The 17,682-nt window shown below is 43.5% G+C and overlaps 1 pseudogene; it reads left to right on the forward strand.

Annotated features, from left to right (window-relative positions):
* LOC118884402 overlaps nt 1-17,476 on the forward strand; it is a 38,429-nt pseudogene extending 20,953 nt beyond the window's left edge.
* Nucleotides 17,477-17,682: the final 206 nt, after the last annotated feature.

A 17,682-nucleotide genomic window follows, 5' to 3' on the forward strand; every position in this document is an offset into this window, starting at 1 on the left:
GAAGGTATTAGGTTCTCAAAAGTGCCCCTGTTGGCGCTGAGCTGGTCTCATGATCAGCGCCTAAGATCCGAGTCAGAACAGGGGCTCCGGCCCACTGGGAGAAGGGAGTTGGAGACTCCTGGTCATGCCCCATGGGTCGTGATGACATGCATCTGGGAGAAGGTCTGCAGGGCTCAAAGAACTGAATTTTGAGTCCCTCAAGCCATGGCAAGCGAGTCAAACATGCAATTGACATGCTTTGTCTAGGAGATTTTCATATCAAAAAGGCTCCATTTCGAATCTCTACCCCCTGCCAAATAGGGCTGTTGGTTAAATTTTCATGTGCCACCCAAAACTGTCAGTCTCCAAAGCTCCATGGCAAATGTCCCTGACACCGGCCGGGCGTGCGCGCTGTGCTCTGCGAGCTCATTGTCTGGCTGTCAGCTTTTCAATGCCGGCCCTGTTTTCATGGCGAGACACACTCAATTGGCCCAGGAACTCTTCAGCGGCGGGCAGAAACTTGGCAGGGGGCAGGAGGGCTTCTCAACCTGGTAGCAAGTTTTCTGTTTGTTTTAATTGGGAAGCAGAATTGCCGTGGCCATCTGGAAACGCGGAGGGAGCTTGTGCTGAGCAGCGGGGACTGCGCTTTGCCCGGGAAACATTTGAGATACTCTCTTGGGTTGGTGGCCTGAGTTGCCTGTGAACGGGATTCTGTTTCTCCATCCAGGGCATCTCAGGGACACCTTTGAACCAATTTATCCCAAGTGGCTCTGGATTGAAGAGAAGACATTCTGCAATGCTTTTCCCTTCCACGTGGTATTTGATGAATCAGTAAGAGGCCCTTTCCCTCCTGAACTGGGGATAGGCTGGGGAGAGGAGTAAGTCACATAGTCTTTTTTTTTTTTAATTAATTAATTAATTTATTTATTTATGTCTGCATTGGGTCTTCGTTGCTGTGTGCGGGCTTCTCATTGCTGTGGCTTCTCTTGTTGGGGAGCACGGGCTCTAGGCGCACGGGCTTCAGTAACTGTGGCTCGAAGGCCTTAGAGCGCAGGCTCAGTAGTTGTGGCGCACGGGTTTAGTTGTTCCGCAGCATGTGGGATCTTCCCGGACCAGGGCACGAATCTGTGTCTCCTGCATTGGCAGGTGGATTCTTAACCACTGCGCCACCAGTCATATAGTCTTTTACGGCTGGGGGGGACTTTCAAGTCCCTGAGGAGTACCTAGGGTTTGGGAGGCTAGGATTTAGCTTGGCAGGACCACTGCCTTCCTTTTCATTGTAGCATCCTCCAGAAACCAGAATGCAGCATCTTCTTGATTGGCACGGAAGGGAGCAGTGCCCAGGGGTTTGAACTAGTGAGTGCAAGAGCAAGTTTGCCATTAAAGAAAAAGGAAATGACACTGAAATCACTATACCAAGAGACAAAAGAACACAGTAACAAAGGCAGGGTGGGATTCTACCTGTGACCACTCCCCATCCTTGTGGCTACCATGGATGGCTCAATTCCACCAAGCTTCTCTTTCTGCATCTTGAAGGTAGAGGATTGGCCTGTGCCCACTCATGCCACTGTTCTGTGGGAGGTGTGACCATTTAAGTGTGGTCACTATCAATTTCCTTGGATAAAATTGATTGATAAAGTTGAATTGATTATGAACTCATTCAAAGGGCAATTAGGCAAAATAAATTGGTCCAAAAATTATCAGTTAAAATGCCTCCAGCCATTTTGATTTCCTCTGATATTTATGTGAATGCACAGACATGTCAAATCATCACCTACCAGTGGATGCTGGACACAGATTCTCTAATGTTTACTCACTTGAGGGTCATCTCTGATTGCAGAGAATTTATGATCTAACTAAGGAAATCAAACACCCCTTAATGAAACAACCAGGGAATTATAAAGCTATGTACTGTGGCTTTTCCCCAATACCATGAGGATATTATTATTATTACTACTATTAACATTTAAAATTCTGATCTACTTAAACACTCCCTTTCTTTTTAAGTTTTGGGCATAGAAACCAAAAATGTAATGACACTTATTCCAGAAGACTAGGTTGATTTCTGCAACCTGACAGAGTGAAGTTAATTTAAATATTTCTGGATAGCCTGGGCTGGCATTGGACTTTTTATGTAAAGGATGCTCATTTTGTTTTTTCCTTCTGTGTGTTCCCTGGAGATGGCAGTGAAAGTTGTCTCCCCACCTCCATGATGGGTTCCTTCACCCAGACCTGGGCATCAGATCCAAGCTACAGTTTTTTCTAGTTTCTTTATTAGTTAATTCCAAAGAAAGAAAGAGACAGAGACAAAGACAGAGAGGACTGAAGCAAGGGAAGAAATATTATCCCCATTGAGAGCTTTAACCTCTGTTTCTTGTTAGTCAGAGAAATGCTGTGCTTTCAGGCACTCTCATGCGATTATTCTTTGCTCTTTCAGAGATTAGCTGCAGATTTGCTTTTTAAAATAATATTTATTGCTTCCATGGTATTTATTCCATTACTGGCCCTTTTCCCCCTAGCAAGTCACAAATCGTGGGCGGATGCTATTTCTAGGGGAAAGTTTACGTGCAGGTTGCTGTCTCTTCCGTAGTCTCATGTGTGTTCTCTGTGGATAGCTGCGGGTCAAACAAGCTGGAGTGAACATTCAGAAGTATGTCCCAGGACTCCAAACCCAGATGATTCGATTAGATGAGTACTTCTCCATCGTCCAACCCCAGGTTACCTTCAACCTTTTCAGCATCTGCAAATTTATCAACAATTTGTCCTGAAGACGCAAAGGGAGATGATGCCTGCAAAGCCTGATGCCTGAGAAGTCAGCCCGCCCTCAAACTCCGAGGTAGTAACTCCTTCCTCCCCGTTGCTTTCTGCTCTGGGAGACTGGACAAAAAGGGAAGAAGCAGTTTTCTAATTGCCTCAAAAAAGTTGGATAAAAATTGGGGGACTACATTGAGAGCAGTATATTTTTTTCCCATTTGGCTTAATCTATAGTTAACAATATATTTTATTTCTTCAACCATGTCTAGTTTAGACATGAACTCTAATTATATTTATATATAATTATAAAATCCTGGTCTCTGTTACCAAAAGTTTTAGAATGCACTCAGTATTATTTGTACTCTTGAAATGGTCTGTCCTTTATACAGCAACGTGATCATCTGACCTACTGTTAATAGGGCACATGTTTTGTTTTTGGTTTTGTTTCAATTGTGGTAAACTTTACATAACATAAAGTTTACCATTTTAACCATTTTTGAGTGTACAGTTCAGTAGTGGTAAGTACCTTCACAGTGTTGTGTAATCATCACCACCATCCATCTCCAGAACGTTATCATCTTGCAAAATTGAAACTCCATTAAATACCAACTCCTTGTTTTCCCCTCCCCCTGCCCCTGGCAACTACCACTCTACTTTCTGTCTCTATGAATTTGACTAATTTATGTACCTCATATAAGTGGAATCATACAGTATTTGTCCTTTTGTGACTGTCTTTTTTTCACTTAGCATGATGTCTTCAAGGTTCTTCCTTGTTGTAGCATATGTCAGAATTTTCTTCCTTTTTAAGGCTGAATTATTATTATATTATTCCCGCATGTATAGACTACATTTCACTTAACAATTCATCTGTCAGTGGATAGTTGGGTTGCTTCCACTTTCTGAATAGTGAATAATGCTGCTATGGACATGGGTGTATAAATGTTTTGAGTCTCTACTTTCAGTTCCTTTTAGTGTATATCCAAAAGTGGAATTGCTGGTTCATTAGGTAATTCTATTTTTAATTTATTGAGGAACTGCCATACCGTTTTCCATAGCTGCTGCACCATTTTATATTCCCATTAATAGTTCACAAAAGTTCCAATTTCTCCACATCCTCATGGACACTTGTTATCCTCTGTTATTGTTTTTTGGTTTTTTTTGATAATAGGTATTCTAATGGGTATGAAGTGGTTTCTCACTGTGGTTTTTTTTTTTTTTTAAACTTTGTTCTCATAGAATTTTTTTTTTTAATTAATTAATTAATTTATTTTTGGCTGCGTTGGGTCTTCGTTTCTGTGCGAGGGCTTTCTCCAGTTGCGGAGAGCGGGGGCCACTCTTCATCGTGGTGCGCGGGCCTCTCACTGTCGCGGCCTCTCCCGTTGCGGAGCACAGGCTCCAGACCCGCAGGCTCAGTAGTTGTGGCTCACGGGCCCAGTTGCTCCGCGGCATGTGGGATCTTCCCAGACCAGGGCTCGAACCCGTGTCCCCCGCATTGGCAGGCAGACTCTCAACCACTGCGCCACCAGGGAAGCCCCTCACTGTGGTTTTAATTTGCATTTCCCTAATGATGTGACGCTGAGCATTTTTCATGTGCTTATTGGCCATTTGTATATCTTCTTTGGAGAAATGTCTATTCAAATTATTTGCCCATTTTTAAATCAGGTTGTTTGGTGTTTTATTGTTGTGTTATAGGAATTCTTCCGATATTCTGGATATTAACACCTTATGATTTGCAAATATTTTCTCCCATCCCGTGGGTTGCCTTTTCACTCTGTTGATTGTGTCGTTTGATGCACAGAAGCTTTTAATTTTGATGTTGTCCAATTTACCTATTTTTCCTTTTGTTGCCTGTGGTTTTGGTGTCACACCCCAGAAATCACTGCCAAATCCAACATCATGAAGCTTTTCTCCTACGTTTTCTTCTAAGAGCTTTATAGTTTTGGCTCTTACGTTTGGTCTTTAACCCATTTTGAGTTAATTTTTTATATGATATAAGGGGGCACATATTTTGAGCTTTCTATTGGACTGACTATTAGATATTCTAGGCATAAACACAGGCAGAGTGATGGAGACATTGGAGAGGAAGATGAAATGTTCTGGGAACCCTGAGTGATGGGAGAGGAGGCTGGTGAGATGAGGACTTGAGCTCTATCATGTCACTGGAAATACTTTTGTCTACTGTGATCAGATTTGAGATTTAGAATGATCACGCTGGAGCCCTGTGAAGGATGGACCAGAGCACTGAGAAGATGGCGTCTGGGAGGCCAGGGGAGACTGTTCCTGGAGAACAGGTGAGAAGCTTTGAGTGCTGAACGCAGTCAGGCAGTGGCTCTGGGGTGGTGATGCGGGAACAGATTTAAGGCAGAAATTGGTGACTGGATGTAGAGGATGAAAAAGAGAGACTATCTGGATAATTATTAATTTTCTTGCTTAGGTAACTGGGTCATAAAGGTGTGATTAACTAAGAGAAGACATGATGTAAATACCTTGAGGGCAGCTTTGTCAGTTTGAGTTGCTGCTGTACCCCCTTCCACGCCTAAAGCAGTGTGACTGGCTCATGGTAGAAACTACAAATGTCTGTAATAAAAGAATTAAGTTGCGAGGCAGAAATAGAGACACTGATGTAGAGAACAAACGTATGGACACCAAGGGGGGAAAGTGGTGGGGTGGTGGTGGTGGGATGAATTGGGAGATTGGGATTGACGTATATGTATGCTTTCTCATTTAATTTTCTGAACATTTCTGTGAGGGAGGTGTTATTAGCCATGACAGCTAAGAAAATTCACTCCAGTTTATGAGTAAAAGAGCTGGAAACCAGTCAGAAGTCCATTTAACTCCAAAATTCGTACGTTTTCCACCACATAAGTTACTGTGGAAACATAGATAATATGGAAATTAATAATATATAAATGTCAGAAGAGAAAGAGACAGGGATGGGTGTGCGTGTGAAGGCTGATATAAAAAGTGTGGCACTTGAGTTGGGCCTTGAGGCTGAATTTCAGCAAGAAAATGAGGGAAAGGCATTTCAGGAGAATGGCACAGCAAGAGCCAAGGTAAGGCACCGTGAAGATCAATACTGCAGGGTGTTATCCCTAGAACATGGGGGTACATGGCGAAGTGGTGTCTTTTGAGGCTGGGCAGGTATACCTCTGGTAGTAATCTCCCCTTCGAGTAATTTTCCCTTCCCTTCGGGTCTCCCATAGTTCAGGCTCTGCCTTGGCGCACCTGCCAAGGGCTTCTCTGTAAGCCAGTGCCCACCCAATCCATCCTGTCATCCCCCAGCACTCTGCACGTCTTATTGAGTATTTGTTTGCTTTCTGTCTCCTCACTAGACTAGGAGCTCCTTATGGGCAGGGACCCCGTCTGCTTCACAGTATATGATTCTCCAGCATGATGACCAGCACATAAGAGACAATAAATGTCTGGTGGGTGGATGGTGAATGGTGATGGGCATTCTGGCTCCTTTACTCCAAGGCACAGTCAGACTTGGTTCCCAAATGGCACTTGAATACAGAATTAGTAGAACTGTTATTCTCCATCCTTAGCTATCACTGACACCCGGTTTATGTTGCAGGAGAATTTAAAACCTGCACAATCCTCTTCAGCGACGTGGTGACATTTATGAACATCTGTGCTGCCTGCGAACCTATCCAGATAGTGAATATGCTGAATTTAATGTACTCCAAGTTCGACAGGTTAACCAGTGTCCACGATGTCTACAAAGTAAGCATGTGGTGCTCTGGGGTGCATGTCCCTGTGTGCCTAGGCAGGTCACGTACCTGGTGGTGGGTCCTCCTTTTCCTCTCCCCTCACTGGTCTGGGGTTTGGTGTGGATGAGAGTGGGGATGGGAGGAAGAACTAACAAGGAATTAGAGGTATTTTAGGATTTTAATTTTTTAAAAAAATCCTCTTATACTACCCAATGCTAAGATTGCCTTTGAGGGGCATACTGCTTTCCCAGAGAATACTACTCCTTCATTTCAGCAGCAAGTCTAACCTAAATAATGTGGATCTAATACACAGCATCATACAACGACCCCAGCAGCTTTGTCTTCTCTGGAACTTGTCTCCACCAAAAGCAGAAAGCCCTTTTGGCTCCCTCATGGCTGTTTCCTGAGTCTTTTTTCTTCTCACCTTTCCCCTCATGCTCCTCATGCCCTAGAAAATAATCACCAGCTTTAATATGGTTCTTCTATCAATACATGGAAAATGACAAAAATATTTAGTGTTATATTTAGTGCATTAAGAAAACCCTCTGAATCCTGCCTTACCCCTGCTCCTTACAGGTGGAAACAATAGGAGATGCTTATATGGTGGTAGGGGGTGTACCAGTGCCTATTGGAAGCCATGCTCAAAAAATAGCTAACTTTGCCTCGGGGATGAGAATTTCTGCAAAAGAAGTAATGAACCCTGTTACTGGAGAACCCATCCAGGCAGAGAGCAACTGAGTTCTTTGCTTAATACCAACCACCTCACACAAAAAAGTGGAATTCTGTTTATTAGTCTGCTCGGATGGTTACTGGGTATGTGACAGTAATTAAAATGGGTCGTTTCTCCCAACTCGTCTCTTCTCTTGCATATGTTACTAAGTAATAGAGATATTCGTCAGGATGTTATTCTCTCAAATTTGAGAAGGGGCTGTGGAGCTCGGGATTGTGATGCGATTCATGCTGGCTTCCTTTGTCCATGACCAAGGACAGCGCTGTGCACATCTCCTCACTGACTTTGTAGGGCTCGATCCATAGGGAGCCAGCTCACTTCTAATTCCTGCCTTTTTGTTCGAGACTTTCAACAAGTGGTTCAGGTTTACTAAACAGCCCACTTTTCTTCGCTTAGGGAAATTGTATATCCAGCATGCCGTCTGACAGGCTTGGAACTCAGGCTGAGGTGTGCAACTGTCTCCAGCCAGCCGTCCAGACACCAGGGTGCCATAAGATATTCAGAATAGCTTTCCCTTCAGCACGTGGCCACGAGCGAGACATCTGCTCGCCTTTCTCACAGGAATACAGGAAGCTACTCTTCCATGTACGGAAGTTTGTTCTCACTGTAAAAGTTGGACACGTTTGGTGATGAAAAGTAAATGTCTTCTTCTGTCTGCTCAGCTGATCCTAACTGCCCCGAGGTGGCGTAGAGCAGTGTCTCAGTCTTTTAAAATCTAGATCCCTTTCCCACTCCTGTCAGTCAGATCTGCAAAATAAACAGCCAACTAAAAATAAATAAAGCCAATGATAAGATGGAATAGGATTTTCCCAAATGATAATCCCTAGGTAGGAGATTCTGAAAATGCACCACATTTGCCATCACCTCAATGATTTAGAAGCTGAGAAATGCTGCAGGTCCTGGTTATGGTGTCCATGGCAGTCTTCAGAGTAAAAGCTGGCCATGTATCATGTCCATGATACTGGCCCATTGCAAACACACAGGTACAGCTGTTGTATAAAACCCCCAATGTAATAAATTTAAAAATCAAGATGGGGGGTAATGAGGGAGAAGACATAAGAAGGTCAGATATGAGATTAGTGTTTTGGTTAAAGAATTCTAATGTAAGCTGCTGAAGAATAATTGAAAATATACTGTTGTGTAAATAGACAGTACGTGTGTCTGTTTGTGAAGGAGGTGTGGCAACAGAGATAATAATAGTGCTACACCACAAAGAATGAAATTAAACAATGAATTCCTGGAAACTTGCATAGTGGATTTACCAAGAAAAAAACAGGAAAAGATGTTATCAGTTCTAAGATAAGAATAGGGACATAGTTACGAGCATCATTAAATATCCACCAGAAAATGTATATCATGTGGGTTTATTTAAGGAAGTAGGGGAGAGGGCTGGAAACATTCTCTCTCTTAAGAGAATTGTGCTGCTACTTCTACAGTTTTAAAATTAATACTCATTGAGATCTTTTATTCTTTCATTCATAAAGCCTTTAATACACATTTGCTGAGGTCACACTATGCATGAGTGCTAGGTGCTTTGAAGGATTCAGAGAAATGTATGGCAGATTCTTTTTCCTAGAGAAATTTATGATCTTATTTTAGGGAAAAGAAAATCTAGCATGAAAAGATGAAAAGACAAGTAAGTCTGACTAGGATATTGAAAGCTGCAAGAGAATTCTGTTTCCATGCTAGTAGTTAAAAAAATTTAAAAATCACATAGCAAAGAAATATAAATGAACCAAATTCCAGAAAGTGGCAAACACTTTTGAGGAGGACACCCATGATTGATTACATTCATCCCTCATAGAGCCCTAGGAGAAGTAATCTACCAGAGGTGAGGGTAAGAAGAAACCAGTCTAAAGTTCAGTGAACTTTTAATGGCCACCTTGGAGCTGGGATGACAGGTCAGAATCCCAAAGCGGCTGTCTTTGATAAGTTCTAGCCACAGAGTCGGTACCCATTTACCAACTTTTTCCCCACAGGTCTTCACGAAATGCATAGGTTCATTCAGTCAAAGGCTAGGGATAAGGGAGGAGACCTGAGAGAGACCCCCAGTTCCAGAGGAGTGTGGGCCTTTCCCAAATGCAAGGCCATGGTCCATGGAAGCGTAATGTTAGAGTCAGAGAACTAAGACAAGTTGCTCTGAGGTGCTCTTGGCCTTCACCTAGTGCACTACAATGACCCTTTGAAGTCTGGGGGCAGAGAAGAATGGTAGAGAAAAATCTCCCAAGGTGCAGAGAGTCCAGGTGGGAGTGAAGAACAAGGAGACACCCCAAAATCTCACTGTTGGGCTGTAAAGCAGAAAGAGATCTCCCACAATTCACAAAGCTGGAAGCTTGGCTGGGGTTAGCATAAGGAGGTCCTCAGAACCTTGGTGGTGCTTAGATCCTATGTCCTGCTGGAGAGAAAGTCCTGATCCAGACTTCATAATATTTAAAACCAGTGCTGCATAGCCAGGACATGGAAGCAACCTACGTGTCCATCGACAGATGAATGGATAAAGAAGATGTGGCACATATATACAATGGAATATTACTCAGCCATAAAAAGAAACGAAATTGAGTTATTTGTAATGAGGTGGATGGACCTAGAGTCTGTCATACAGAGTGAAGTAAGTCAGAAAGAGAAAAACAAATATCGTATGCTAACACATATATATGGAATCTAAGAAAAGATGGTTCTGATGAGCCTAGGGGCAGGACAGGAATAAAGACACAGACATAGAGAATGGACTTGAGGACATGGGGAGGGGGAAGGGTAAGCTGGGACGAAGTGAGAGAGTAGCATTGACATATATACACTACCAAATGTAAAATAGATAGCTAGTGGGAAGCAGCTGCATAGCACAGGGAAATCAGCTTGGTGCTTTGTGACCATCTAGAGGGGTGGGATAGGGAGGGTGGGAGGGAGGCACAAGAGGGAGGGGATAGGAGGATATATGTATACATAGAGCTGATTCACTTTGTTATACGGCAAAAACTAACACAACATTGTAAAGCAGTTATACTCCAATAAAGATGTTAAAAAGAAAAAAGTGCTGAACGGAATCTAACAGTATCTCTGGAAAAAGCCCAGACTTAACTAAAATACAGATTCAATTCACTCAGTTTCCAGTTTAGCAGTCTGCCAGAAGAAGGGGTATAAACTTTTCTGAGGGGTAAATATTACCTACTTCAGTCTCCACTGTACTTTTATACAATTAAATTGTTAAAAATATGAGCTGTAAGAAGAAATGAGAAAATCGTGGTGTGGTGTATAGCCAAGAGAAAAATAGTCAATAGAAGCGAATCCAGAGATGGCCAGATGTTGTAATTATCAGACAGTCTTTAAAATAACTTTGATAAATATTTTAAAGAATCTGCTGGAAAAGGGGAACAACACATTTAAACTGATGAGATATACATATACACTACTTATCTATCCATCCCATGGAAATGAAAACCAAGATGTCAGAAATCAGAAGAATTCAATTTGTGGGCTTAAAAGAGACTAGACACAGTAGAGGAAAGGATTAGAGATTTTGAAGTCAGAGCAATAGAAATTATTCAAACTGAAACATAAAGAAGAAAACAGGATGAAAAAAGTGGAATAGAACATCCTAGATCTGTAGGATATCAATTGGGCTACCATATGTGCACTGGAGTACTAGGAAGGAGAATAGAATGAGAATGGGTCAGAAGAAATATTTGAAGAGACAATGGTTGAGAATTTCCCAACACTGATGAAGGAAATCAACCCACAGATTCAAGAGCTAAAGAAACCCAAACTGGATAAATTCAAAGAAAGGCACTTCTAGTCAAATATACCAAAATCCCCACCCCAGTGCAATAAGGCAAGAAGAAGAAAAATAAGACATAAGTATTGGAAAGGAAGAAGTAAAATTATTGTTATTCATAAACCAAACAATGGTGCACCTAGAAAATCCTATAGAAACTGCAATAAACTACCAGATCTTGTACGTTTACCAAGATCACAGGATATAAGAGCAGTATCTAAAAATTAGTTGAATTTCTATATACTAAGGATAAACAAATTGGAAAATAAAAATAGACTGTTTCAAATCTTGAAAAATAACAAAATTGGAGGACTTACACTACCTAATTTCAAGACTTATTTTAAAGCTGCAGTAATAAAGACAGTGGAATTGGCAGAAGTATAGACAAATAGATCACTGGTGCAGTATATAGTGCCCAGCAATTGACTACTTATTTAAGGACAATTGATTTTTGACCAAGGTACCAAATCAGTTGAGTGGAGAAGGAATCTCTTCTTATGAAGTGGGTTCTGTTACAATTGAATATACATATGGGAAGAAAAATGAACCTCAATCCTACTTAACTCCATTTATAAAAATTAATTTGATATATATTGCAGACCTAAATGATAGAACCATAAAGTTTCTTGAAGGAAATATGAATAATAGCTTCATGACTTTGAAGTAAGCAATGATTTCTTAGTGCTTCAAAAAGCACAAACTGTGAAAGAAAAACAGTGGTTAACTTCATTGCTCTAAGCCAAATTGTGTTCCCTTTGAAATTCATATGCTGATGCTTTAACTGCCAGTACCTCAGAATGTGACTGTATTGGGAGACAGGACCTTTAAAGAGGTAACAAGTCAAAATCAGGTTGTTAGGGCGGGTTCTAATCCAATCTGACTGGTGTCCTTATAATAAGAGAAATTTGGATACATGAAGAGATGTACACCAAGAATGTGTGTGCACAGAGAAAAACCATGTGAGGACACAGCAAGAAGGCCGCCATCTGCAAGCAAAGCAGGGAGACCTCAGGAGAAACCAAACCTGTTGACACCTTGATCTTGGACTTCCAGACTCCAGAACTGTGAGAAAGTAAATTTCTGTTGTTTAAACCACTCAGTTTGTGGTATTTTGTTAACCCTAGCAAACTAATACATTCATTGAAATTTAAAAATTCTGCTTATTAAGGAAAATGCATATATAAAAATCACAGAATGGGAAAAATATTTGTAATACATGTATACATCTGCCTTGTGATCCAGGAAGTCTATTTCTAGGTATTTTCCTGAGAAAAATGAAAAATGTTATGTCCATGAAAAGATCTGTAAAAGAATGTTCACAACAGCTTCAAATGGGAAATAACCTAAATGTTTGTGAAGAGAAGACTGGACACAATGAATTGTGATATATTCTTACAATAGACTAGTATTTAGAAATAAAAGAATGAACTACTGATACATATAACAATATCGGTGAATCTTAAAAACATTGATTTAGATAAATGAAGTCTGACACAAAACAGAATATACTATATGACTCCATTTATGTGAAGTTGCAGAACAGGCAAATTCATCTCTGGGAGAAGAAATAACAAAGTGGTGACCTCTGCAGGGAGGGATGGACCTTAACTGGAAAGGGGCACAAGATAATTTTGCAAAGGTGATGGACCTAGTCTGTATTTTATTTTAGATGGTGGCTACAGGGATATTTGCCAAACTCGTGGAGCTAAATACTTTAAGGTCTGCCTTTTATGTATGCCTTTTATGTAAATTATACCTTAATTTAAAATTAAAAACAAGAGTATCTGATGGTCCCTTTTCAGTGAGGTTCTCTCTGCAGGTCAGAGTGGGCATCCCTGCGGCACCAGTCTTGGCAGGTGTCATGGGGGACAAGATGCCGCGGTACTGCTTGTTTGGTGACACTGTGAATACAGTCTGTAGGATGGAAAGTCACGGGCTTCCCAACAAAGTGCATCTTAGCCCCACAGCCTACAGGTAACCATTCACTTATTCATGCCTCTCTTTGTCCCTTTTTCTTCCAGAAGGTACAGAGTGCCTAGTAGCCACTGGATGGGGGTAGTGGAGGAAGCCTGTGTTTTTCCTTCCATGCCACACTTACAGAGGACATTGTGGCAGACAATTAATACTATTGAGCCTCTACTATAAGGTAGTTTTTGCTCTCAAGGAGCATATGGTCCAGTTCAGGGATTGGCAAATTATAGTCACAGGCTGTATCTCGGCTGTTGCTTGTTTTTGTAAATAAAGTTTTATTGAAACACAGCCAGGATCTTTATTTACATATTATCTACAGCTGCTTTCATGCTACAACAGCAGAGCTGAGTAGTTGTGACAGAGACTATGTGGCCCCCAAAGCTGAAAATATTTCCTATCTGGTTTTTTACAAAAAAAAGTTTGCTGACCCTTGGTCTAATGGAAGAAGAAAGAAATATTCACAGATAATTATTTTTAAAGTGTGATAAGTACAGTGGTCAAGATATGCATGAAACAATACTTATGGTTTGCTGAGAACTTGTAAGAGGCCACATTCTCTTCCAAGTTCGTCAACATATGATAGTCCATTTACTCTTTTGCAACAACCCTATGAAGATATACTATTATTATTCTCATCTGCAGATGAGAAGAAAAAAAAACATCAGGTGCAAAAAGGTTAATCACTAGTTTCAGGTCACAAGTAGGTTAGGAAGCAAAACAGCCTGGATACAACCCAGGGGATCAGGCTTTAACCACCCATTCTCATGCCTGAGGGAATTATAGTGTGTGTCGTGGGGCAAGGGTGCCAAACCCAGTCAGGAGATTCTGTGTGGAGGAGGGAGATTCCTGAGCTGGATCTTGAACAAGGAGTCCCAGAGCACAATTTATCCCAAACTGGTGTATTGGGAGTGAAAAGCAAGCAGTACAAACACAGATGTAGAATAAGTGCAGAGAACTACAAATGATTTAGCTTTGCTGGGGTGGAAAATATGAGGCAGAAAGTGGGGAGAGCTGTGTGTGCCTCACTGAAGGGCAGGGCTCTCATTGTAGGTGAGGAGGGGCCCCTAAGGAGTGTGAGATCAGACACAATGCCAAGGTCAGGGTCCTGTTTGACATTGACCACTCAAGGCTGCATACGGGCAGATGTTTGAGCATCAGGACATAGGAAAGAGAAGACCCGTTAAGAGTTTAATTTGAACCAAAACAATTCGTCAGTGGGAATCTGAGGAGTAAAATCAGCTAAATTTGGTAATTGCTAGGAATGGGGGATGAGAATGAGGGAGGAGCCTTGAATGTCTCCCAGGTCCCCATCCTGGGTGACTGGGGCCTGAATCTCATCATCTGAGATGGAACAATGGAGAGGGATCCCAGTTCAGAGGGGCAGATGATGAATTCAAGTTCGGAAGTGTTGAATTCAAAGGAACTGGGGAGTATCTAGGGAGAGGTGCCATTAAATGGATGGGTGAGATTTGGAGCCAAGTTGTTGGTTGGGGAACCAGACTTGGAGTAATAACATAGAGGTGGTAATTAAACAATGAGAGTTGGTGCGATCACTTGGGGAGGGATGCGGTGTGAGAAGAACAGTGGAAAGAACTAACATTTAAGTGGCAGGTGGAGGAAGAGGGACCCATGGAAGAGGCAGGAGAAATAAGAGAATTCAGGATGAGAAGAACCCTTGTGGATATTTTTATGGAGGAAGAATTGAACAAAAAGTGTCAAATATAGTGACCAGGAGTGAAAAATATTCACCAGAGGTGTTGGGACATTATCAGAAGTGGATGTGATAGAATGGGGGGCAGGGGAGGATAGACACCAGATTGTGGGTTGAAGGATAAAAGGAAGAGAGTGTTTGTACGGGATTAAAGCAGAAGATAATCAAGTGAGAAGGTTTTTACTTCTATTTAGGATGGAAGAGACCTTGGCGTGCTGGCAGGCTGAGGGGAGGCGGCAAGTGGAGAGGGAGCTGAAGATAAGGGAAGAGGTGGTCCAGGGCGCCAAGAGTTGAGGAGGTAGGAAGGGAGCGTGGGTGGGATGCCCTTGAACAAGACATCCTCTCAGGTTGGGGGAAAGGATGGGTGTGGTCAATGGGATGAGAAGGTGCAGGGTCTCCGCTCTAAGGGTTGTAGTTTTGTGGATGGATCACGTCACGAAGTAGGAGGCGTGGTCAGCAGCGTGAGAGTGAGGAGGGCAGGTGCTAAATGCGGGAATGTGACGAGCATGGTGAAGGTCTGCAACCTCCACAAAACTGGCCAAGGACAAGGGAAGGCTGATGAGTGCTGAGCCCTGGCTGAGGCAGCTGACCATGAATCTGAAACGTTGCTGGTCTGCACCGTTCTGTGGTTTGTCTCCAACATCTCTCAGTGGCCAGTAAATACATAAGCAAGTCCACGTTTCGTAGTCATCCTGCAGCCCTGTCCCTTTGCATGGTCCCCTCCCTGTACTCCTCTTCTTGGGTCCCAGAATCCTCCTCTCACATCACCCTTCCCATTGCAGCCGACTATCAAGTTGCAGACCGCGATCTTTGGATATCAGGGGCATTTTTCTTTTCTCTGTGCAGAGCCCTGGATAATCAAGGTTTTGAAATAATTGAGAGGGGTGAAATTGAAGTGAAAGGGAAAGGGAAAATGACCACATACTTTCTGATCCGGAACTTGAATGCCTCAGAGGATGAGATCATGGGGAGACCTCAAACTCGGCTTGATACTGAGGGTAAGCAAAAAAGATAAGCTTTGTCATTTGTGCTGAATGTTTTTTTTTTCCCCCCCACTAACAACTTCAGCTGTGTTTAGTGAGCTCTTTGGGTTTGAGGCCAGCGTGGGTACCATCCCTGCCCACGCCCACGCTGCAACCTTCCATTTGGGAACAGCCCCTGAGGACCCGTGCGACCAGTTTGCCCTGAACACTCTTCTCTTGCATCCTGGATGTTAGGATGTTTCTTGAGTTGGCCTGATGGACCCAGCCTAAAGGGTCCCTCATGCGTTTGTTTTCAAGGTTCTTCCCTGTCCAAGAAAGGGCTTTTCCCTCAGCCTCTCCTGCAGCCGGGGGAGGATTTCGCAGCCTCCATTTGCTCCTCAGCCTCCAGGGAGGCTCCAGACAGGCTTTCTTCACACACTGGAAACTTCCACCTTCCTCATTGTCTGTTGGCTTTGAAAACAGGGAAGAAAGACAAAATCTGTGACTCACCTGGCTCCGGTAATGGCAAGAGAGTGAGTTTAGGTTAAAACCCCATTTGGCTGGAGTCCAGCAAAGAGGCCTCCTTCAGCTGTACGGAGGAGCACATCCCCCCACACGGTCAGGGTTTCTTAACAACCACCCTAGTTAATGCTGGGAAATGCTGACCTGAAGGGGAGACCCAGTAGCCGAAGGCAAACCTTCCTGAACCTCTGAAGCAAACTGGTGAAGGAAATGGATTCATTCTGACAGAAGCTAATCTTTAGCTGCTCCTGGGGCCTGCAGAGGAAAATCTCTAAATCTAGAGGTTCCTCGTTTACGTAGCTAATTTAGGAAGGATGTCTCTTTGGGACAAATGAATTATAGTTACTGTTTTTAAAAGTGGGGCTATACCAACGAAGAGATAGAAATCTGAAAGCTTTTAAAATGGTTTTGGTGGTGCTGTCATTCTAATAGCAGCTCACCTTAGTATGCCTGTGAGCTGTGACTGGTTTTGGCCACATTTTATTGCTGGAGACATGTGAGATAGAAAGATCTAAATTAAAAAGTAGAAATAGCTTTGGCTAATAAGAACCAGGAGCCACCCTCCTTAGAGTTTCTGAATTTCTAGGCTCTGGGCGCCTCACCCACTGACATCGCCTGCTCTTCTCACCAGCTGGTCCTCCTCACAGGACAGAGGTGTGTATAGGATTAACAAACTAGGTGTGCCGAGCTCAAACCCGAGACCGCTTCCTCCCAGATCCCCCCTGGGGGTGGCTCTCAAGCTGGAAATTTGAGAAACAGGATTCTAGGACATGGTCTGGGGTCAGTAGACTCTAACCCACTTTCAGTTCTGAGCTGGAAACAAAACAAAACAGAGATGAGTAAGGATGTCTTGGTTGAAGATCTCAAGATGGACCCTGAGAAAGAGGAGAGGGAGAGGATGTGAAAAGGGCGGAGGGGACAGCCCCTCCCGGACCCCAAACAGTGTCTGGTGCAAAATGGGAAAAGGCACCCAGGTAGGTAGGGGGTAGGGAGCCCCCGGTTATGGCTTATAATAGAGGAAAGTCACCCCTTCCTCTGGGCGGATGCCAGCCCCCAGCCGAGCCCCTGGCCAGGTATCTCTGTGCAGAGAAACACAACCCTGTGTGTGTGGAACCCAGAAGGGACTGGGGGGGAATCTCCATCTCTCTCCCCCTCTCTCTGTATTTATTTATTTATTTTTCATGCTTCTCTATATTTCCCTCACCTTTTCCCTATCAGCCTAGGATTTCCCACGTTGAGCCTTGGCTGTCAAGCTCTGGGGACGGGGGTCTCTGCCCCTCCCCTCCCCACATCCGCACCTCAGGGGAGACCCCGTGCTGGCACTGCTCCCTCAGGGTCCAAGGGATCCGAGAATGTGACCCATGAGCCTCCAGGGGCCACGGGACATTCCCCCTCGCGGCCGGGTCAGCCTCTCAGAGCCCGGGATGGAGGCGGGGAAAGTCAGCGCTCTTCCCAAGCTGCGTCCTCCCTCAGGTCATCCCTGGGGGACGCCCGCGGGCTCCGGGTGACTCGAGGAGGCCTGGGAGGCCGAGGGTTGAACTGGAGGGAGGGGAGCCGGGCGTGCCCTGGGG

This window comes from Balaenoptera musculus, chromosome 18 (assembly GCF_009873245.2).
Source record: "Balaenoptera musculus isolate JJ_BM4_2016_0621 chromosome 18, mBalMus1.pri.v3, whole genome shotgun sequence".
In the NCBI taxonomy this organism is placed as follows: domain Eukaryota; kingdom Metazoa; phylum Chordata; class Mammalia; order Artiodactyla; family Balaenopteridae; genus Balaenoptera; species Balaenoptera musculus.